Raw genomic sequence first — 25,504 nt, 5'->3', positions numbered from 1 at the left:
TTATTTTTAGTGTTTAACTGGCACTTCAACTGGAACAGCGCATAAATGAGTGTGAGAGAGTATAAGCCGCAGAAAATAAAAAACCAATTTGTCTGTTCATATGCTTACATATAAAAGAGGCCAATTAAAAGAATATAAATTTTGCTTCTGTTGCCATGAATGTGAACGAGAAAACGATCATGATTGGGGGGCAGGCGAGGAATGTTCAAATAAAATAATTCGCTCAAAATTGACTTCCAAGAAGAACATTCAATTACGGAACAAATCAACTCAGACAGTGATTCCGGTGAAATTTTGGTCCAAGCGTGTCAAATACTTTGGATAAAGCGCTCGGACAAAGCGATATCATTAAAAAGAACTCTTAACCCAGACAAAATAAGCCATTGTAATACCGAAAATATATCCAAAACACTTTTTCTATTCAAAGGCGAAAAGTTCGGTTTATAATGAGGTGTATTTCTTTTGTGTGGAAAAAAACGAGCGCCTGAAGCATAAAATGCGCTTGCAAATATTTTTAGGGTGAAAATGAAATCTTGAGAGTGTTCCGTTGCCTAGATCCAATTGGACAGTGGAGTTTGTTAACATAAACAGAAGTAGTTAGATAACAAAAGGGATTGGAGAGCGTACAGAACAAATGAGCTCGAAGAACGAATAGATAAAAAAAAGAAATTTAAATTTAGCAATGATGATGATGACTTTTCCTCTCCTCATTCGTCGTCGGCAACGAATGTTTGCGTGAGATTTTATTTTTTGCCCTTTTTTCGATTGAAAAGAAAGAAAAAATTAGTGTTTGTATTCGCGTAGTGTGATCCGACATGCAAAGCTCAAATTCGAATTACTTTATCGTGCACGCGCATGCACTCCCATACTCACAGAGATAATGTTAGCAGTTTTTAATAGTTCGAAAACAGCTGTCGCCATTCGAGGGTAATTTATAGAAAGATCTGGCTTGAAAGCTGCTGCTGTTGCAACAGAAACAATGACGTCTGGTAATAACAAGTCAAAACGAATAAATGAGTGAATGAAGGGCGGGCAATGAGAGAAAATCAGAAAAATTGCTTAAATTTGCAATTCTTCATTTGGATTTGTATGTATTTTTTTTCCTTCCATCTCTTTTGCTCGCATTTTTCCCCATCTATGGTTGGTGTTTTCTCTCAGCCGCATGCCATTTTTCCATTTCTAACTTACTTATCTAGCGATCTGGTGCAGCAGCATTCGCTCAACGCGCTACCACTTTACTCGTTTTGACTACTTATAAATATCTAAGTATAAATCTTTTATGGTTTTTCTGCTGTTGCCCCACATTCATCGCCAATGCCATTTCGTCTCATTTCTCTCCTACACACCGTTTTTCCTACATTTGGCTGCCATGGGTAAGTTTTTATTTTCGTTGCTGTTCGTTCGTTCGTTTTGCTCGCAACGTTTCATTTTTTCTCTGCCCATTTTACACTTTCAGCTCAGGTAATTTATGGATTTTTAAGCTGTACATTTTGTAAGCAATTTTCTTGGCATTCGTTCTGTGCACGCTAAATTAAGTTGAAGTTGGCAATATTTTTCTTCTTGTTAAACAATTTTTTTCTCGCTCTGTGTGTGTGTGTATGCACCCTCTCTGTCTCGCTTGTTCTCTAAATGTGCACCCCCCTTTCGTTTTTGCTTTGTGTGCATTTCTTCACGCAAGCATCATGCCTTATGTATCGCCCAGATTACGGTTTTACTATTTAAAATGGATTTTCTTGGTTGTCGGCGGTGACCGTTTTACTCTCTTTCTTTCACTTTAGGTTGGTTTTACGTTATTTCTCTTTTTTTTTGCCTCATTTGACGGTTGTGATTTTCTTTTGATAATCTTTTTTTGAAAAAGAAAAAAATGCGTTTATTTCGTCTAGCGTTGATTATGTGACACGATGTGATGAATTACTAATAGAATTGAAATTTATGTTTCGTTTGCGCGCCGATGAGCCGCATTTACCTGCGGCGACATACAATTTTCATTGCATTTCAAAACAAGAAAATTAAACTACGACACAATTTGTTTTTCTGTTGCTTCCTTTTTTGTTTGGTCTCAAGTGACATTAAAAAATAATCTGCAGCAGAATGCCGCATTTCGAAATTCCATTTCGCATTACTGCGAATGGCGATACTTAAGGTATTTCAACTGTGTCTATTTGTATGAATGCAAACGATTGTGTGGTGTACACTTGAATAAATATAACTCAAGAGCACGTGTGTGTGTTACTCCATCAAAATACCATAAATTGAATATTAAAATTATTTACCGTTCCATTGTGATTGTTTACGGTTGGTTTTTCGGTACTATCTAACTCTTGTTTTGTATGAGCACACACATAGGGGCGCAATATTGGATCGGTTTTTTTTCTAACTCGATTGGAATTGAACCCGCCATTTTGGTCTATGCCTTTTGTTTCAAAGCAATCATTTTGCATGCATAATATATATTTTCTTCTTTTGCAAAATTGATTCTTTCTATTTTCCATTTTTTCTTGTTTGGTTTGTATCCTTTTCTATAGGCGAAAAAAAAAACAACAATAACACACCCAAGATAAAATGTATCTGTGACAGTTCTTTATTCTCGTTTCGTTTGTTCTGAATGTGTCGTACGCATGGTGAATATCGAATTCGATGCAAAAACATGTATGCTATTTGGTGGAATATGCTGTTTGGATTTTGCACATAAATCGATTTTAAGACACTGAAATATATAAAGTGGTGTGTTGTCGGTCCCCTCTTCAAAGCCAAAAGACCAGAAGAAAAAAAGAGAACAGAAGGAAAACGCACAGAAATGATACGAATAAAAAGAAATATGTGATCGAAGGAGCTTTTATCGCATGTTTTACTGGCAAAACACAGTTATTCGTTTTGTCTCTCACTCCCCGTGCATCCGGCGGGCCGAATCGCATATACGTAAACGAGGCACACACACACACATACAAACACTTTCACAATTCGTATCAATTTATATTTTTATCTACAAATCCTTCATGTTCGACGGATTTTTCGCGTCATCTTCGGCTTCGTCCTCAATCGAAGCGTATCGTCGCTCGGTCTCTATCTCTTCGGCCCCATCCCCTCGTCTCTTTGTTGTCTTTCTGTCGATATGTGTGTGTGCCTGGTTTTACAAACATACTTTATTATGTCTAGCACATTCGTCTTATCATGAGCTTTTAGTCCCCCAATCCAGCCACTGTGCGATATAAATGTTACACATGTTGTGATCGATTTCATGTGTGAACGATACGAATTTGAGAATTCTTATTTTTTTTATTCGTTTGTGAAAAATAACATGAATAAAAAAGGGAAGAAAAAAATGAAACGAAAATAACGAGCATCAATGGCAAACGATAGGCACTGCTGCCTATCAGTCCGTGGTGGTGGTGGGCCATTAAATTGTGATGTTTCTTATTGCCAGTTCACTTGATATTCTTAGTAAGAAACGCGAGTTTGTTATCGTCTTTTGAATCATCATCGATGCGAAAACACCGTTACCAGACGCACATCGACAGCGTTTCGAAGACATAAAAAGAAAAAAATCGAATAAAATTTCACAGACATGCAGAACACACGATTCGATACATATATTTAGTGTGTGTGCATTTTGTATGCGAAAACAAAAGACTCTATAGATGTTTCGAAAGTTTTAGCATTTTTCTTTGAGGCTCAAAGCAGACGAGTCACACGGTATCACTGAGAAACTCAATTTTTGAACCGAAGTCTCGAATATGAAGTGTTGCGACGGAAAAACACTCGCTACTTGGATGGAAAGAAAAACAAGGAATTCGGATGTTACAACAAAAATGAGATTCTACATCATATTTGCTGTCGACATATGAGTCTTGCTTAATAAACAGCATCGAATTGAGAACATGTAATGTGTCAATAATAAAATGGCGATTCACATTTGGAATGTAAAATGTGCTGGCCATCTAATATATATCTAAATTGAGAGTCTATGCCTTGAATAATTAAAGCCGTGAATTTATTATGGAAGAATATAGCGAATGTTTGGCGTCATTTTTCTTCATTTATAGCTGGCACACGTATTTGAGCACGTTCAATGGTTCAAAAGACGCATGATCACATATTATGTATGTGTTACTTTCTTTCTCTTTCTTTCTCTCGCATGAAAATGAAACGAAACGAAAAATGGTGCTATCATATCGAAAGCATGCAACGAAGCGATACAACAAAAATTACCATGTGCACCGATGTATACAGAACATTGAAAGAATTTGATGTTGAGTCAAATGTATGGCAAACATCTTGTAGCCGCCGCGCATTGCACTCTCAAAACTGCTTAAATACTAAAGAAAAGTTATAAATTACTTCGTTGTCAAGTTAGTTCACGAAAAATAACAAAGGAAAAAGAGCAAAGTTCCACCATCAACGACCGACGGAAAAAAGAAACAAATGAAAGAGAGAGACAGAGATAGAGGAAGAATGTGTGGATAAAAAGAATCTAAAGGAAATTCCTCGACACAAACAGCAAATTTCCACATATTCTCATTACAGTTTGGTGAATAGCGAAGCAGAGATAGAGCGCACCGAAGCATTGAAACTAGCTAAAAAAACCATTAGTTTGAATTGCACGGTGACGACATTTTTGCAACGTTATTAGAATGTATCGCGCGCGGCATTTTGATTGCTCGAAACAAGCGGCGAAAACCAACTTCTCCATCTGTGTCAAATTGGTGATGCGATAGCATTTCGCATGCCAGTTTAATGCTCACTTTTTTTTAACTTTGTTACTCATTCGTTATGTTCGTTTTTTGTGCTATGTTCGAAGCGCAGTTCACTTTTTTTCTCTTATGAGCAACACCGATATTCCCTTATTACTATGAAAGATAGATTGTTTGCTATAAATCATTCGAGTGCTTTTTTTTCTCTTGCATCTTGTTCTAGTTACTCGTATACGCTGGTGCTTGGGCGATCTCTTTTCCTTTACAACATTGCAGTTTCTTTGGCCATCTTCTATCTATATTAAATCTAACTGCTATAGTTCGCAAAACATGCTCACACAGACACAGACACAATTCGACCGGGTGACAAGACAAGAACGAAAGAGACAAGAAAAACGGAGAGCACATCTAAAAGCATAAAAAGTTTTTTTTTGCATGGAAAATGATCTCGATTTGGTTATCTCAAGAATCTTGTTCGGCGTCCTTTTTGGTCTGGGACGTGAGTGTTTGGAAAAGGGTTTTGTGCATAGATATATGTGTGTATCGAAGGCAAAGATGTTTTAAAACTTTAAAATTCCACTGTTCTTGGTTTTATGTATGTGTTGCTGAGAATTCGATGTGTCTGGTCATGGCCTTAGCGCAAATGCTTTAAATAACATGTATGATGACGATGATAAAATGTTGAGGCGGGCAGAAAAGAATGCAGAAAGACACACATACAGAGAGAGAGAGAGAGAGAGAGAGACAAAAAACGAGTTGAAAAAGTGTAGAAAAAAAGTAATGCAAGAAGAAGACATAGAGAGCGAGACACATCCTTTGGCATTAAACAATGCGGAACGGTCAAAAATGTTGAACTAAGTTTTTGTCCCGCTTTTTATTGCGCTCCAAAGCAACCGATGGTTATAATAAATGCACACACTAGTTTGACAAACTTTCCCGCATCTATGTACTTCATTCAACATTCCCCATTCTCAATTCGATATTTGAGAGTTTATTCATATTTTTTTCTCATTCCGTGCAATGTCTTAAATAAAGAAGAATTATCCGGATACTGAATTTGCAATGCAAATTACATGCGCTTCACTTGTAAATTGTTTTGAAACAATTTGAAACACTGACTCTCTCTCTCTCTCTATGGCTTTCTCTTTCTCTCCATGTGGCAAAAGAGTCCACAACACTGAAAATGGGAATGTTAAAAGTGACGTAAAATTCTTATTTATCGCCTCAAACGTAAATTATGGCCGGTTTACTTTCTAATCCGCATTTATTCACTTCGAAATTTATATCCATTTCAGGCAAATAATTCAACAGCGCATGCAGCATATTTGACCCCTATATTTGACACGCCACAAACAACATAACGGGAGCGAGAAGAAATGTTAAGCATAAAAAAATGTATATGCTAAAGCGGTCGCTTTCAAATGCATACGCTTCCATAAAAAAAAGAGAAGACGAAAAAACGATGTCAATTGAGATGAGAATACAAATCCACCGAGCTCACAAAAATCTTCTTCTTTGGAATGTCATTAAAAACACACTAGACACTTGCTGCGAGCATTCCAAATGTTTCACATTTCGTATGGCTTCATTTTCTTGTTTCGTTCGGGTTTCCCTCTCTCTTTCTCCTCAACATACAGCTTTCCGAACAAAACTTTGATTTCTCATTTTATTTGTGGCCGGATTTTTCAAACTATCTGCTTGACGTCAATATATTCATTCGCCAAGCACCACAACTGTCGCTCGAAATCTCGACAAAGATAAACTTCACTTTGCATCTGCAAGAAAGAAAGAAAAACCAGGGCCACATATTTCGTACGCGTTTTCTCTCACTCTCTTTCCCTCTCATCGGTCCTTCTCTTTCTCAATCACACATTCATGTATATAGTAGTAAGTCGTTTGTTCGGTCTTGCTCAAAATGTTTCCATTTGGTAGTCGGTTTTTATACGGTTTGCATTAGAATTATGAACATTAACTTACCCCGTAGGTACAATTTATTATGGAACTTACAAGTATCATGTCGCTGTTTGCTACACTGTATTGCATTTTATACGCTTTTGTTCTGCATTTTCACTCGATCTCATTTCTTTTTCACTTCTCGTTTTGTCTTCATTTGCTTGTTTTTTTCTCTCTCTCTCGCTTTTTCCATTTTTCGTGACGATCATTTCGTGCAAGAATATGGGATACAATACATATTTTATTCGGTTTTACTGTCTTTATCTGCACACGATTATATACGATGTGTTTGGTTCGTGTGTATTTGTGTAGTTTTTCTTTCTCTTCATAATGGATCGTGGTTTATTTTTTTATTTCCGCAAGGCAAAATGTCGTATATAATAAATATATCTAAGCAAATCTTAGCCATGAAGCTTCAAAATGATGCATTTTTTTTAAACATTGACAACAATACAAACATACATGGGTCGAAAAACATGTGGATGTGTAGTCAGATGTAGTTGTAAATTCTTTACAATGAAAGAAAGAAGGGGGTAGAGATAGAAAAAGGTAAGAGATCAAGAGAGAGAAGCAGGGGGGCAAGTCAAACACCCAAGACTAAAAACATAAAAAGGTCTTTTTATTCGCCCTTTGAATAAAATATGAAGCATGAAGATAGACGAAACTGTGCATATAGTTGAACATAAAAGGTAAAACATCTCATTGAATATGAAATCGTATGTAAGCATAGTGATGAATAATAGTAACTGAGCGTTACAAATAGATAGCCATTAAATATAATTACTTGAATGATGTAAATACACAAAATGTAAATAAATGGAAAAACAAGCACCGCCATATTCATTGCGTCTTGGCATTTCCTAAGAAATTCAATGCAGTATCTTCAAGCTATCGATGGGATTGAGTGGGCGATCGGATGGAATTAGAGAAAAAATCGGAATCATGTAAAATGAGCGAAGAAGAAAGTTCGTTTGTAATGAAAAATAGGCATGACGGCAAAGAAAAATGATGAAAACCGATTAGCTAAAGTGTAGCTCATTCGAAGTGAAATCGAGTATAAATGATCTTGAATCTCTGAAAACGATGCGACGAGAAATTGAATTTGAAAGAATCGATTGCTATCCGTTGTAGCGCATTTTATCCGGAATCGCTGACCTTTTTTTCTCTCTTTCTTTGGCCTTATATTAGTTTTGCTGCAGTAAACAACAAAAATAACATCGGCAGCAATGAAAATGGATCGCCAACAATCCATCACTTGGCAAACGCTGATTGCGTTGGTTGCTATAGAAATGGTTCGCTCGCTTTTATTTGATTAATATATTGATAGCGAATTTTTTTTATACATTTTGGCTATGTTAAATCAAAAATTGAACACATTGAAAATGGGGGAGCAAAAACAATGAAACGGTCAGACAATGAAGTGGGTTACAGATGATGGGTTGATAAATCAGACATTTTTACTGTATATGCTCTTGTATCATGAGTTGAGTGGATAAACAATTTAATTTTTTTGTGTGGCAGTCAGCTATTTTTTTTTCGCTCACCATCATCAATTTTGATCTGAAAAAATGCGCCTTTTGAAAAGAAATATAACATTGATCAACACCAAGAATGTATATCCATTTTTATGAACTGATTGTGTATAAATAATGTAATAGATATCAGTGTCTGGCAAAAGCAAAACGGTTATCCCTGAACTCAAAAAAAACATCTGTTTACTCAAAGCCGAGATCCATGTTTATTTATTGTTTGAAGTGGAGTGTACAATAAATTGAACCGTAGTCGTAATAAATTAGCATTGCTGTGCTATTGAATCGTTGTTGCTTGTTTATTGGTTTCGTATCCGAGAATAGTGCTTGTACTTTCAATTTTCGTTCATAGTCAAAATATGTATTGGATTATTTACTTGAAACTTCCATACACATTAATGACCATAGCAAATCACATACACGCACGCTCACACAGGAAAATACGCACGGACTTTCTATTGCCATTGGCGGTTAATGAATGACTGTAAAAGCATTTTGCAATACATAACAATCGGAACAGCATTCGATTTCGATTGCAACCATTTTCGATTTGAAAACATATGACAAATTATGTAACATATATATAGTTGTAAGAAAACCCATATTTACATTTTGCTTTTTGTTTAGCTGTCCTTTGTGTTGTGCCTTCGCATTGCATTGGAATTTGGTTTTTGATGCGTGTACACGAATACATTTTTGTTGCAAGCCGATAACATGTAAATAAATATTTATCGTTGCATCGATCGATGCAATAATGTGCAACATTTTATATTTGCATAACATGCCCTATCATGAATTATATGCAGTGTATTAATTACGGGCTCACAATTTTCTCAAATAGGTTTGACATAAAGGACGACATTCCAATGAGAACGGAACAAATGGAGAGACTGGACCTACGTAAATTCCAAATATTCATGCCACAACATTTTATGGAATTTATATTTAATTCTCTAACTCAAAATATTTGTGTTCATAGTTTTGAATTAATTCCAAAACCAATGCACCTTGTGGTCATGCACACATATATTATCGCAATTTGAAATATTCAAACATTCGTTTAATAAAGACTTTTTTAAGTTTTAGAAACGCTATCATTCACTTTAAACTTCATCAGTTCGGAAATAGTTGATACAAATGTTCAAATTATGTGCATTCAAATGAGTATTGAATAAGCATTCTCCAAAACGATCTCATTATAATTGCTTTTCGCATCGATCGCGATTTATTTATTTACCGACCGAAATCTCCTTATTCATACAAACGAACGCACAACATCCGATCCGATATTCCATTCAATCGATGAACATTTCAAACAGTTCCGCTTTGATTTCAGCAAACACACTTTATTTATTATGATTAATAATTCCATTTGTTAGCATGAATTATGTGTACTAATTCGGATGCGAAATGCAAAGTAAAATCGATATTCTCACATGCTCAAATTCTCTTTGAGCTCTGTTGAATTTAATATTGCAATTGTTCGTGGCCTCCAACGCAAAACTGTGCTCAGTAAATAATTCATGATTCTAATTAAAAACGTTTTAGCCAAATTAAGCTCCGTTCATTTGAATAAATGGAATATTCATTGTATGTGGAAAAAAGGCACATTCATTTTAGCTTCGCCAGTTTTTTTGACCGAATTTCAAATTGAGAAAAAGTTTTGTTCTGCTATTTTAGCCGATAATTTTGATGGGAAAATTCGATGTTGAGGAAATTATGTGAGTAATTTGTTTGCTATCAAACACGGATAAGCTGTGTAATAACATTATCGGCCACGAAACTTCCTAAATCCCAATGTGAACACAACTCGTGATGAACGCGTACCACAACAAAAAAGAGACTCAGAATGTGTGACAACAATTTTGTGGTCTACCCCGAAACATTCCATTTCTGAAAATTGAAGAGAGCAAAAAAATGCACTGCATTCACCAAAATGATTGAATTCGCATTTATCAAACATGTTCAATGGTTGAAATGGCCGCAGGGAGTATTCGGTTGATGTTATCAATGACAATTGCTATAAAAAGAAGTCGCATAACAGTTGATCACATTTAAGCTCTTTAATAGTCTGAAAGAGAATTTGATTGCAATACACACATCGTCCATCTATACGCGAAATATGATCTCACTTTGTTCACATTTTTGTGGCCATTTTTCACCGCAATACATTTACATGCAACGTTGGCATTTTATAAGCGGCACGTAAATTCGAGATCGTTGGCAACGAAATTGTTTTTGATGATATGAAATGTATACACAGGCGCAAAAAACAAACGGCGCTGAAATATGAAATGTCAATAAAAACTGAAATTAAAATAAATAAGCCGGAATCAGGAGGAAAAAGACGAGAACGAAAAATGGAGCCGAAATACTGGGAAAAGGACACAAAACCAAATAATTAAAACATTGTTTATTGCGCTGCTGTGTGCACTTCAGTTCTATTTATATAACATCAAAATAAGAGAAATATAAAGAGGGGTGGGGAGAGAGAGAAAGAGAAAAAATAGCGCACAGACAGAGTTCTGCTGATACAATTTCAGTGGGACATTTTTTGCTTGAAATGCCAATTTCATTTGGTATCTCTGTAGCATGGAATCAAAAACAACAACGATAGCAGCAGCAGGAAAAAAACCGGGGTGAAAATCTATAAAATAACGTGTGTGTTAATGTAGTTAAGCTTACGATTGTAACCAATCCTAAAGTATACACATTGGCTTAATTTTTCCCTCTGAACCCCAAACATGTCACTGTACACAGACATAAATATTGAATCCATTTCGACCGCAAGTCGTGCGACCCGTCTGAGTGAGCAAAAAAAAAGCACACAACCACGACAAATACGACGACGAGAACTTTTGGTGTACTGTCGTATTTAATATCTGTGCGTTCATGTAGACGAAAGCTACGAGTTTTGTGGGAAAAAAGCAAAAATGACAAACATTGCTCGTATGTGATATGTTGAGTTGAGTGTGTGAACGAAATTCTCTCTCTCTTTCACTTTTTCTCTTTGATTTCTTTTTTTACTTTGCCGCCTGGTTATCCGAGTAACGAATTTCTATCTGATAGTTTATGTTTGTGTTATATGTGCTGTGCCCAGCTTAACTCACGTTGCATACAGTATTATTCAATCTGCTCGATGACCGGTTTGTACGAACAAGCTCACAAACAATTCCTTATTTAGCTGTATTCATTTTGATTTGGTGTTAATAATAAAAATATATATATGTGCTTTTCGAAAAACCGTTCTATTTCATTTCAGCGATAATTGAGTTGGTGTTTTTTTAGACTCGACCTTCATTCATTGGTCGTTCGGACCAATGTTTACCTATCATTTGTCGCATAGAAATACAATTTTTCTTTTTTTTTTGTTGAAGATTCATTGAAATAAATTCATCCTCATTTCAATTTGTATGAAAATTAAACAAATATCAAACTACAAATCAGGAAAAACGCAGCATTTGACCCTTCATAATATGCAAAAAAAAAGCGTGACGCTTTTAATTCAAATACGATTGGATAATTTATTGGGTGCTTGAAAGAACTTTTGAAGATTTATTCATTCCCTAATTGGGTTTTTCCGTGAAAAAGCACTGCTTTGCCATCCACTTAAACGGAATCGCAAAATGATAGCATGATTACGTTCATTCGCCCAAGAGATACAACATACCGGAATCGCGTTCAATTTCATTTTGTTGTACTTTGTTCAACAGTTTAAGTCCACGCGTTGTGAAACACAATTTGTGTTCACAATGTAAAAGGAATATATCGATTTGGCTGTGTGTGGGTATGTGTGTGAGAGGGAGACAGAATTTGGTTGAATCGCCTTGTTATTGAAAACCACGCCATTTCCATCCGTAATTCGCTTGGTAAAACATTACCGATATCATGTTCATAGATTATTAACTCTTAACGCAAATAGTGGAATTCGATACCAACCGACTAAATGAAGAAAAAAAATACGAAACAAGCGAACACGTTCAAACAACAAGCCTATGTTATACAACACTTTGTGCGCAGCTTAAATAGCTAGTGAAAATGAGGGAGAAAGAGACTGACAGAGAAAATCGGAATGGGCGGGGGAGAGAGAGGGAAAATAAGCTGAACGTAATTTACGTCCAGCTTTAAAGGATTGAAAATTGGTTTTTGCTTGTTGGTAATCGATATATGGAAAATATTTATAAAATGAATACCAACATCGGAAGCAAATACCATCGGATTGAATGCATCAACCAACAACAGCACCGGCAATAACCGAATGGCATCAACGGCAGCGCAATCAACACCAGCACCGGCACCAATAAAAACATCCCCATTAACAAGAAATATAAAGTCAAATAAAAATCCACTTGTGAAATAATCGATACGAGAAAAAAAAATTATAGATTTTTTTTCAACACATTTCCAAACAGAGTTCGGAATGTATTATGGACGAAATGCCATTGAATGGATAAATACATTGCGGAACAAGTGGACAGAGAAAAAGCATTATTTGTGCTATGCGAAGTAAACCAAAGAGTGCGAATATGTGCATGATAGAATTGAAAGCTAGACACCCAGTAATTTTCACAAGCGTTTTTGTATAATAACTAGTTTTGCGCACTTAAAAACATAGCCAACGAAAAATTGGGTCGTTTCGTCTCTTGCGTCGTTCTTTAGTGGTCGGCTATGCTTTTGTCGTTCGTACAAAAAGAAACATACACCGTATTAAAAGCGATTTATTTTCTGTACTCAAAATGAATGTTCGGCACATTATAACCCAATCATTTGGACGCAAATGAATTTTCATATGGCATGTCGTATAATAATTTTTCTCCCACTTTTCCATTTCCATTTCAGTTTCGGCTCCACTCATTCATTTACCTCATTTATTTATGCGAAAAGTGGCGCATATAAATTGTATAAATGAACTGAAGCGCGCTTGTTTGGGTTGATATTCATATATTACTTTTTACTTTGTGTGTCTCTCTCTGTCTTTATGTATGTATGCGTGAAAAATGTTGTTGTGGAAAGTGGTATTTTGGAAAATTATTTGCCTGATGTACGCCTCGAACCCTCAGTTGTCGCACCAAAATATCGAGCCAAAATGACAAAAGAATCGAACAAAAGCGCAATAGCCAAGTAATTGCTGCTTTGCTATGTTATTACTCGACGGCAACAGCAACTGACTATGTCTGCCTCTCGTATTTGTATGGAATGCCAACAAATGTGTTCACATAGTCTTTAATTGTACGGATGTGAGAACCTTTTTTGCCAGTTTTTTTTTTCAGAAGTTAGAAAATAAATTTTCGATGTTTTCACCGAGAGAAGCGAACAAGAGAGGGAGACAGAGACCGAAAGTGTAGTTAATTTAACATGAAATACAATGCTTCCTCTTTTTACCATCACGTACAACGACTATCTCTTTGGTTCTCTGTATTATTTGTTATTTATTTTGAGTGCGCCAAAGACAAATGTTAAATGAAGTCTAATGCATGCGCTCAAAATTATTTGGCAAACACAAAACATCATACAAATGAGGGGGCATTTTTGTTTTTTTTTTTTCATTTTGCGTGAAGCCATACGCAATAGCATGCTTTTTCTATCTCTCGTTTATACATGTTAAGCATTTAAAACAACCAAAACTATGCAACAAAGCGCTTTACAAACACATTTGTTTAAATTTTCGGTGAAATATTTTGCGTTGTAAAATGCCATCATGCAAACACATTTCGTAGCCACATCTAGCTAGCTAACATTTTATCATTTTGCAAATTAACACCACTCTTTTGCTCTCGTTTGTTCTCTCCGGTTGGTGAGATGTGTACGTGTTTTCAGTACCACTGCCAACTTTGAACTCTATTCCAATCTCTCATTTGTTCACCATTGATGCGTGTGTGAGCGCGCTCGTATGTGTGCGCGTGTGGTATGTCCTTTTCTATTTTATTTGAATGAATTGGCATTTAGTGAAAGTGTTTCACATTAAAACAAAACTACTCACATTAAGCAATGCCTGGTTGCTTTTAAATTCGTAAACTTCATCCAAAATGAGTATGGTCGATGTTGCCTATTGCTAAAAAGAATTGTAGTCTGTGATTATCTGGTTGCCTGTATAAACTGTGAATGTTAATGTACAAAGAATTCAACCAACATTCTTATACCAACAAATGAAAATGTAAGCCTGATTCATGGTTTTTTATGCTTGAGATTGTAGGCGACTTAATGAATACCGACTGCTATTCGGCATGGTCTTTAAAGAGGTAACCGGATAGCTGCTGCTATTCGAGCAGCTGTAGACTGTGTGAACACAATGTAAACGTACCGGCTGCTGTTGTTCACCGTAGCAGCAGCACCTGACCAGTTAGCTGCAGCCTGGCGGGGAACTGGAATCTCTTTATCATCAAACAAATGAGCACAAATAAAGCATCAAAATGCTTCAACATGCATGGATGGTTGTGGTTTGTGCGCCATTTTCTCGGCCGCCACCTCTCTGCTCATCCTCATCTATCATCGCGCGCACAACCACTTACTCGCTTTGAAAATAAACTCTTTTATTTTATTTCATATTTCATTCGATTTTATTTGTGCATTTGTGTTGAAACACACATCCTTTGCCAATCGTATTTATTATCAGATTTCGTGCATGCTGCGTAACCGCGCATTATTTTTGTTCATTTTAAATGGTTCGCAAACAATGGCATGCGTACATTAAATTATCAACACATTCCACCGAAATGATGAGAAAGAACAAAAAAAAAACGGCTATACAACCACATGAAATATGGCCAAACATAGAAATAAATTCTGAATTATTTATGCGATGAAAGCCGATGTATAATTTGCATTGGATATTTTTATACTATATGGTGAAAATAACACTGGCAACCCGATACACGAAAATCTACACAATAACGTTTGGCTTAAGGGAAGCGAAAATAAACTGAAATTGAATAGCAAAATGGGTGCGAAATACACACGCAACGCATACACCATTTGAATGGAGATAGAAAGAGCTAACGAAAGAAGAATGGCAGAACGAATTGGAAACCATGGGAAATTGGATTCAAAGCGGGTGTCATATGGAATTGTATTTATTTAAAGGTTGGAATGTTTTCGTTGTTCTACTTCGTTCATTCGGAGGTGTGGAGCTTGCGATGTGTGATTTTTAGTAAAGATCATGGCACGTTGATCATCTTCCGAGAAGAACGAAGGGTGCACATTTTATTTTGTAATCGAAAATGAACTTCACATACCATAACCATTAACCAAATATACACCTACTCTTTCTCGCTCCCGCACCAACTCTCAAATAAACATACAAATAAACCACGCATTATTTAAATTGTTTATTTTACGTTGAATGGCAAAGCAATCACACATTTCCGATTTCTGGGTGTTGATTGCCGAAAAAGCAACAAAGATGAATGTTGACATGGCAAATGGGGTTTATGTGAGCGCATCTTAGTGGAAAATTTCAATTAAATGTTTTTTCAATGTCACAAAACTACTAAAATGAGACATTCAACCAAAAACCACCGAAGAAACTTCTTCACCAAAACATCTTTCTATAAATTTGTTCAATGGTGCTTTCTTGAATTCGATACGAAAATGAGATTCCGGGTATTTTAAACCAAAATGACATGAGTGATTAAACCTATTCACAATATAAGAGCAACGTTTTCGCATGTGTGTATGCATGCTGCGAGATAAAATGTTTAAACAAATAACACATTTGATATGCTTGAATGCAAGACAAGCGACAGAAATGCGGGTGGCATTTACCAACATCCGATGTCTTAATTGAATGCCAAGAGACAATTTGCTTTGGTTGTATATTTCTTGCTATGAACCATATCGAGTGAAACTCTATTATCAGGCGGATGCTTTAATCCGAAGGTTCTCTCTCTCTCTCTCTATCTCGTTTTTCCGTTGGTATCTCTCTGTTCGTGCACTCCTCTTGTCTGGCTCGATCTGTGTTTTATCCTGGTGCGCTCTTACACTGCATAAATTCAACGCTTAAATAATTGATGCACGATTTTGATCGATTGAGTAAATTCCAAAGTTCATTGCGTTTCACACACACACACACCGTAGAATGCATATAGTCGATTAAATGGATTACTTGCCTTCTGCATGACGAAGTCGATATGTCGAAATACAATGGATGCACTGAATAACTTCCAGACTTATCACATTAATTAGAAGTATAATCGACAATATGTAAAGGGATTATATGTTTAAAAATAAACTGAATTGAAAATTTTGCGTATATCACTTGTGTCCGTTGTCCACTAAAGAACAATGAAATTGGTGATATCGGTGATGAGCCATGCTCTTAATGCAGCTTATATAGATATACGTCATAAAACGGGACATAATAATGTGCACACACATGTGAAATTGGCAACGATGCGGAATCGATGTTTTTTCCTCATAAATGACAATATAATAGAGTGAAAACTATTGCAAATAAATTATATTTGCCTTGAGTAAATATGCGGATCATCATCTCTTCCGTATATAAAATTGGATGGTATATTGCGATGTCGATGTCACTCCAACACTAAGGCCCAATCAATTTATTGGCTTTAATTTGTTATTCAACCCTCATTAAATGCTCTTCCTTTATCTCTTCTTAATGTTTTCATTGATGGAACAACATTGCGCAAATTACTTTAAAAGATCCGAGAAATAGCGATATTCCACAACCCATTTATCAACATACGGTTTCAATTTGGCATTTCCACAAAGAATTCCAATATAATATGTATAACAATTTCATTGACTTACCTCGTTTGAATAATTTTTGTTTCAAATGCCGGAAAATTTATTTTCAGCTTCAAATGCTCTCAAAAATAGAAATTTACTGCACACAACGTTTTAATGTTTGTGAATATTTCGGTTGTTTTTGAAAATGTCAATTTATAAATTCGAAAAACAATTAAATTTTCAATTATTGAGAGAAAGTGTATTTGACGGCTATTAAAGTTGATTTTTTTCTCTTCTTTTATTGTTCGTTCATGTCAATTTGTTTAATTGAATAGGTTGAACATATTTGATGACACTTTTGATCAATAATTCATTGAAATATATTGTTTTTTTTTTCTTTTTCCGTTGGTTCACGTCAATTCATATTAAATTTATGTGCGGTGTGCGCATTCACGCAGTAAAATGTGATCTTTATGTAAAAATTTATTGCGTTCGAATAAGTTTTTTTCTCTCTTTCTCACTCTCTCATGTCAAACAACACTTCATTTTATCCTCATAAAATGCAATCAATAAAATTTTATAAATTGCACATTAAATCTCATGTCCCGGATTTATATGAACGTTTTTTTTTTGTCGTTTCTCGATTGATGGCTGTTGCACGTATATTTTATCTCGTTATTTCAATTGTTGTAGCTGTTGTTGTATCATTATTTTCCCATCAATTTATAATAATCACGAAATTGTCTGAACAATTAAATAAATCCATGTATTCGATGTGAATGTGTGTGTGTGCGAGCTTTAATTTTAAGTCCTGTCACACATGTAGCTATCTATCTGTCTATATTGTTGATCTATTCCATTTGATGCTTCAATAAATATATGATCCAAATGTTGTACGTGAATGAGTTCGGCTCCGGTGTTTTTCAGCGATATCATCAATTAATTCGATATATATATTTAAATATAAATTATCGGCAATTTTTTGGTTCGAGCGCGGTGTCGTTGTTTTTGTTGATTTTTGACGATAATTTAATACGCCGGAAATTGAAACGGGCGCAATTTTTATTCGTATCACTCGAATTTTATGCACTCTTTAAATTATAAACTCATTATATGGACGCATACCATTGACTTTTTAGCATTGATTTTTGCATTCGCATGGACAAAAATGAGAATTCATTATTCAAATGTGATTCGAAACATGCAAATGTCAGTCGTATATATCACCGCCAAAGTGTTCGCTTTATTCACATGTCATTATTATCGTCAGGCATTCGATATAACGTTTTTTTTTGCTGTGAAGCGTATCGATTTAACCAATTTTATCCAAACTCACTCTGTGTCGATGTGTTTTGCAGCAGTAACTATACCAGGGGAAAAAACGAAAACAAAGTAGAGAATGAATAGAACACATATGAATGATATAGAAAGCTTAATGGAATAGAAAATGTTGAAATTGTTAAGGGTTCACATTGTACAACACTAACCCCAATGGCTAAATTACGTAATAAAAACCGAATATATAGATATACAGCAACTGAATAAACAGATATAGAAAAACAGCGAATAAGAAATGGCAAAAAAACTATGTTTCATCCAAAAATATATTTGAAAGTCTAGCAAAAGCCGTATTTTCCGAGTCGAATGACGACAAACAAAGCTATTCCATTTCCATTTGATTCGGCATGAATTCGGGGCTCTCTCCACTATGTGTGATATGCTTTTTTGCTTCTTCTGGTATTTACAAAATGACACGGCTTCATTGATACACCTACAGTGATTCGACCAAAAATGAATGTCAGTCGATGTAAGCCTATGCACTTTTCCACCGGTGTCCATTATTATCTATTGTGTATATTTGAATGGTTTATCTAGCCATTTCGGTGTTTTGGTGCACAAGGCCAAGTCTCGGCGCGAATGTAATTTTCGACAGAGAATGAGTGTTTGTTGATACTATAAATAATGTAAACCACATTACATCGTAGCAACGAAAAAAGAACAAAAGGATTATGGTGAGCTTAATAGCACATTCTTTCCCTCGTAAGCTTTCCAGCTATACGTGATTCTACTTCGATGTGAATACGCCGAAACGCAAATCAAATACTTAAATATTCATTATTGAATACCGTTAATTGTTGTCAATTTGTAGCGCTTCGATGCATCAGCATGACGAAATTACTAGTCTTCGGTGTATATTCGAAAAAATTTGTACCGTAATTTGAGATCGATTTTTTTTTGTCGTACACATTGTAGCAGTCGAAATTGGTGACGTTAAAGACGCAAGTTACCATAAGAACCCAAACTCAACGATTAAATCGGGCCAAACCGTAGCAACCAAAAACACTGGGACACTGTGTGTATGAATTATGTGAAAGTGTGAGAGAGAGAAATAGGGTTTTTTTATATCGGCCGATTCATATTGCCATTGCCCTCGAAGCAGAACATTTCCGAACTATCGTATATTGTTGGTTGTCGGATTTACCCAAAAGCCACTTGGATTAGTTTCGGTTTGGCATTCGCCATATTACTTCGAGCCATACACATGTGTCATATATTATACTCAACGGAAAGTCCTCTGCGGCACGTATTTTGAATGTGCGCTTAACATCTTTTTTAATGGGCTATTTTTGTATTTGGTCAGCCTCTGTAATTTAAATTATATAAATAAGCAGTCTACGTAATTCTTTTTTTGTTTGCGCGTCTGTAATTGACTTGAAATACCGAGAAATCGAACGAATCGCATTTTTGTTGGTAAAATTATGTTTCGATTACACGAAAGAAAAGTCAAGAAAATTCGAAATTTGATTTCGTTTGAAGGCGAAGACTTATTTGGAAGCAATTCCATCAATTTTAAATGAGAATTTCTTGAAATTTACTTTTTTTTGTTCAGATGCCGTGAAAAGTTCTTCAAAGGAATCACCTTTGCTTTCGAGATGAAGAAATTCAACGGCAAATCGAAAAATTGTGTGGAATTTTATTTGGAGGCAAAAAAGGCCAACAACAATTCAATGTTTTTGTGAGTTTTATTTGGTGAAAGCAAAATGGGCATATTTCTTTATCTCGAAACATGTTGATTGTTGTTTTGACACATTAGCAAATGTAATTTGACATCCTTTCAAAAACGAAAAGTTTCCATGGATTCCCCTTTCGCATTTCCTTCACTTCCACTCGTGGTTCGTGCATACTACGCTAAAATTTACGCTCATTTCACATGTTACATTAATTTGTCGCCTACACGAGGTGAAATGTGAAGCTTCGAAAATGTGCTTGCGCTCAATCCGATCCTTTGTCAAAATGAAAACGAAACCAGTCAACACACAAACACACAATTTGGAAGCAAATGAGAAAAACTGAAACGAAGTTTAGAGATTGTCGCGTGCCATTCCATAATTTGTATGCTTTTGTAGATAGATTTGTTGTTTCTTATTGCAAACGAGGCATTTGTTATTTATGTAAATGCCTTGGGCCGTTGTGCGCGGTTGAAAAAAGGGCCAAATTGTGCAAGGGTGAGAAACTGAAAGCGGAAACAAAAATCTCAAACTGAAAACACGGTGTGGCTTGTGGGGAACGTGACTTGGATACCAAATCGACAAAAACGCTTGTATTTTCGTTGACGAACAACCAAAAATGATATACAAATATAATATCGAGAATATCGTATTTATTTTAATTGTATGATTTACGCATGGCGAACAAAATATTATTTATAGGTGTTTAATACATGGTTTAATAGGTTTGGGTTGTGCATGTAAATAATATTCACTTCTTTTTCTTCATCAATTTCAGAATCAATTTTGAAGCCATCAAATTTATGGTCTCCATTATGCAAATCAAGCTTCGCTTAGATCAGAAATGTTCGAAGGGGGTTAGGAGAGGTTAACACCCTCTGTGATTTCGATTAGAATAATTTTTCGCGCGGAAATTATTCGAATTTGCCATGGTTTTTGATTTTAAAAATGAAGACCTTTTGCTTTTCAGTTTTTTTTTTTTTTTTTTTTTTTTTTTTTTAAGAAAATCTTTCGATTCGCTAGGGATTTTAGAGCTGTTTTTGTTGTTCAAATTCAACCCCCTGAAAATTTTTGCTCGCTGGCTTGGATTATCGCTGACATATTGACATAAACTGGCAACCTAATGAACGGTAATTCTCAAATCAAAAATAATAGTATGTCGCGTAGCTGCCGGAAATTTCAAGCAAAATGACTCTGACTGAAATAAATTATTCATATTTCGAAGCAAAAACCACTTTATATCTTGCCCAATTTAGTTTGCTTTTCTGCTGAAATGTTTTTCAACATAAATTTCTCGTCCATGGAATGTGAAATTTGAAAAAAGAATTAAACAAAAGTACAATTCCATGTTTTATTATCGAGACGCTGTCAAAAATTTGACAATTTATTTCCATTTTCATTTCAGCGTTGAATTAAAATACCTATTTTTTTTTAGAATAACACATGAAAAGGATTACAATATATGCAAAAGACTCACTTTCATCCCAACAACAGCTGGAAAACTGTCTGAAGGTTTTCTTCGCTTTTTAAAAGTCTAATTAGAGCGTGACAGTCAACAATTTGCACAGCGAAAAGATATATTTCATTTTTGTGGTTGTCTGTTATCAACATTGAGGCAGTTTTCTGCCCGATATTCTTATATTTAAGCCAATCAAGCCAATGTGAATCTGATAAAAGCATATGTCATAGCACACATATTATAAGCTGGTAATGGCAGCGATATTTAAATATAGTCTCAAATTAATTAAAATGCCATCCATCTTCGTTTCGTGTCCAATTGCTATTTTCTAAATTGAAGCAAAGATAACTTTTGAATAGTGAAGTTAAATGCCAACTGTTAAATGACATTTAAATTTACGATTATTCACTTTCATTTTCGCACGATATACGTATACCGGAGCGAAATAGTTAAATAACAAATGAATAAAGTGCAGAACATGTTATTTGTAGCAAAGTGCACACTGAAAGTATTGCACTTGAAAAAAGCAACTCATCACAAAGTGACTTATTTAATTCTTCCACTTAGCTTCGGTTTTATGTTCTCTGAGTTTCAAATTAATTATATTTTTAGAACATGGCATATACTCTTTGGAATGACACTTAATAAATGCAAGACCTGTCGTATTGTTTTCAAAGTTGTTATGCGTTACAGTGACGGGAAGAAATGCTAGAAGAAATTAGGAATATTTTCAGAACTGAATTATGGCATTTTTGAAATGTTTACGTTCAGTGAATCTTTTGTTTTTTTTTTTTTTAAATGAAAATTAGCTGATTTCGCGACTTTTGCTACTCGTTAAAATGGAAACATTTAAATATTCAAATTCTGTCGCTACAGTTTGGATAATGTACACTTGAGAAAATAAACTTGTTGAAACAGTGTTTTGAGAGTGTTTCTGGATGGATCTTATTTCTCAAGCTTTTTTACGTCTTTGCTTTTAAACCGAGCAACATTAGAATTAAAATTCAGCTTCATGTGAACCACCAGCATAAAAGGAAGCAAATATGTTGTAGACGAAAAGTTTATTTTTAACATATTTTGAGAACATCAAAACTTGGTGCATTTCTTCATACGTATAACATATTATATATCGTCAATCTAATAAAAATCTTTGTTCTAATTTCTCAAAGTTCTTTAAAATGTATTTCAAATTGCCTTTTTTTCGTGGGTGAAAATATTCTGTGTATCCAATACTTAAATGAAAAACTTTTTGCCATCGTATTAACCACCATATTATTTGAATGTTTACTTTTGTATTTGGTTGCTGTTCAATGAACAGTGATCAGGTGATGTTATGCATATTGAATGAAAAACGAATGAATCGAAAAGGAAATGAACGACCCACATAAATTCTCATGTGTTGTGTGTGTGTTCTTTTTCCTTTTTCATTCCTGTAAAATAGAAAAACATTTTTTTTCCTTCTTTTGTATGTATAGATATGTGAAGTATTGCCGATTCGATTTTTTACTGTAGTTTGTACAATTTAAAAGAACAAACCAGATGCAAATGGCACGTATTCATTGAGTGTTTTTCCTAGTGAATATTCCCCATTCAGGTTGCATAGATAAATTGCATATCTTTCCATCTTTAGCACACGGAAATAAACAACATTTCGAATAGAGATTTATATTCAACGTTATCGAACGTTTTGTGCATGTGTATTTTTAACTGGAATGCGATTTTATGGAGCAGTTGGTAAGTGCATTCTATATTGATTCTATTGAACCGGAAGCGTAAGCAATTTCCGCTGAACAAAAATGGCCCCTCATTCGATCGTACATCATACGATATGTACACATTTTACAAGCTTGATAGGCTCTTCTGGCTGATTCGATGTGATTTGATATTGTTCGAAATTCAATGGCCAAACATTGACCCGAAGAATGAACTCCTCATGAACTTAAACTCAATTTATATCGAAATATTATTTGCATTCCATACCCAAGGGCCGCATAATTGTATGCTCTCTTCTCCCTACAAATTGATTCCATCGATATGATAAAATTCTTCACTTTATTCGACTGTGAAATTCACATTCAACAAAATTCGCATTTAAATTGCAATCACTCTTGCCATCCGGATCAATTAATTAAAAATTTGCTTCATTTTCACATTTCACATACTGGATTAAGCTGCAAATTCCACACGCGCCTCGCTAACCATCTCTTTGCTCTCTTCGACGAAAATTGTACATTAAATACTCAATTTTTACGGACAGCGTGTAATAGGGGAAAAAGTGGTCTACATAAGTGCGCAGACACTTTTTTTTCGTTTTAATTTTTCATATAATGCCAAATACTCATGTGTGTGTGTGTGCACATTGAAAACTGAGTTTTACTTCCGCGTTATTATATGTGTGTCAGTTACAGATTTTATCACCGTTTTTAATGCACTTTTTAAATAAAGCACTCGAGAAAATTGCGAACTTGTGTTGTTATCACTTTAAAAATCATTTTTATTGTACATGTACTTAAGTAATTAAGCTTAATGAAGATCTGTTCATTATTTTATTAACTCGGTTTTTTTCATATTTGCTTCTACCATATGCCGAGGTAGGCAAAATTTTATTTGAAAAAAAAAAAACGAAAAGATTTTTCGTTAGATGAGCGGTATGAATGAAAAAACAAGAACATGCAATTTAATGAAAAACTTTTTTCGCTGTCGAATGTGACCCACTTCAGAGCTGCTTTGTGTGTGTTAACATTTTAAATGTATAACTAGCAGTGAGTAATTGTATATAAATAAACTTTCAATTTTCTCAACATTGTATGCGGCTAATGTTGATTTACCGAAGCTTGCCGCCTGTTCCTTAAACCGTATAAAATGCCTGAATAAACTCCAAAGTAAACTTGATAACCTACAATGTTTAGTTTACAAAGTGGAAAACCTTGCGCGCAAAGTTCGTCAAACAAATAAACGGTGCAATAAATTGTACTTTGGCTACTACTTCCGTGATCTGTGCGCAAATACACGCAACCAAAGTCAGAATACAATGGCAAATGTTTGCTGGAACAAGAAAGTCAATTGATTGTGAGTTGTAAGAAGAAAAAAAATACAATAAATGGCAAATTGATTTTTCAATTTTTTTTTAAATTGGCAATTAAATGGCATCAAACGTCGTCTTTGGAGGCAAAACAATTGAGCACAGTAAGTAAGCGTTAAAAAAGTTTTTCGATTCAAGTCTCAATGGGCGATTTTTCGCAGATACGGCAATCAAATCCGATTCGGACCAATGCCATCGAGGAATAAAAGCGAAGAAGAAAAAAATCGTCCAAAACTTTTTAAGTATTTTGTTTTGTTCACGGGGCATTTCATTTCCAATAGTATTTACTTGTTCTGGCAAAAAGAGCGTGAGTTTCGTTGTTGTTTGTGGTGTCAAACATCTCGTTTTATACGCTTGTGCGTACGTCAATGAAACGAATTGGTAAAAGTTCGTTCAGTGAACAACGCCTACCACATAATTTTGTAAATTGTTTTTCGGTTCGTTCAACAGTAAAAGTTATGCCAAAGACTTGAAAAAGACAAATAAATCATATACGTTTCACATATATCGGAAAAGTCTATTGAAAAAATTTTAATATTGAAAATCAAATCGCTGTGGGCAAAAAATGATAAACGAACCGTTGGAAAAATATTTTTATTTGATCGAATCGATCGGGAAAAAAGAAGAAAAAAAAAACAGAAAAATATTATATATGGTCATTTTTTGCCTGATAACAGAAGTCAAATAAAATACACTGAACTTTATTCAACAACATGTTGAAATATAGATTATATGCTGAATCATCCGCCACCGCTTTCAGTTTATTTTGCATAATTCGGTGGGCTTTTCGGGGTGAACATTGTATTCTCAACTCTGTTCGTTTAAATTTGAATTTGATGTATATTTTTGTGGATTTTCAATCTAAATCCATCTCTATCGAGGCAAACTATTAAAGCAAATAAAATCGCCCCTTTTTACCAATATAGATTTACAACATTTTAATAATTTGAAAGCATTTCGGATTATGCGTGTAATTCAAAAGCATTTTAATTTTGCAACATGAAAGAATAGTTGCATGAACCTTGTGTGTGTGCGATTTTTTTCCATTTCCGGATGGATTTTCATATAATTTGCGTTGAGGCAGCAGTAGTTTC

At 34.9% G+C, this 25,504-nt stretch overlaps 1 protein-coding gene across 3 annotated transcripts in view; it reads right to left on the bottom strand.

Moving 5' to 3' along the window:
- The window catches only part of LOC116347607, a 92,105-nt gene that overhangs the window by 58,782 nt on the left and 7,819 nt on the right, over positions 1–25,504 (bottom strand). For 2 of the 3 annotated variants that reach the window (XM_031778270.1, XM_031778269.1), the window contains exon 2: positions 16,943–18,225. The exons of the other annotated variant lie outside the window; for it this stretch is intronic. The gene's annotated coding sequence lies outside the window, so the exon portion shown is untranslated. The remainder of the gene's footprint in view (positions 1–16,942; positions 18,226–25,504) is intronic. 3 annotated transcript variants of the gene reach the window in all.

This window comes from Contarinia nasturtii, unplaced genomic scaffold (genome assembly GCF_009176525.2).
Source record: "Contarinia nasturtii isolate CC-2019 unplaced genomic scaffold, AAFC_CNas_1.1 Cnas_scaffold_1964, whole genome shotgun sequence".
NCBI classification, from domain to species: Eukaryota; Metazoa; Arthropoda; class Insecta; order Diptera; family Cecidomyiidae; genus Contarinia; species Contarinia nasturtii.
This window is presented reverse-complemented; position numbering and strand designations above follow the sequence as displayed.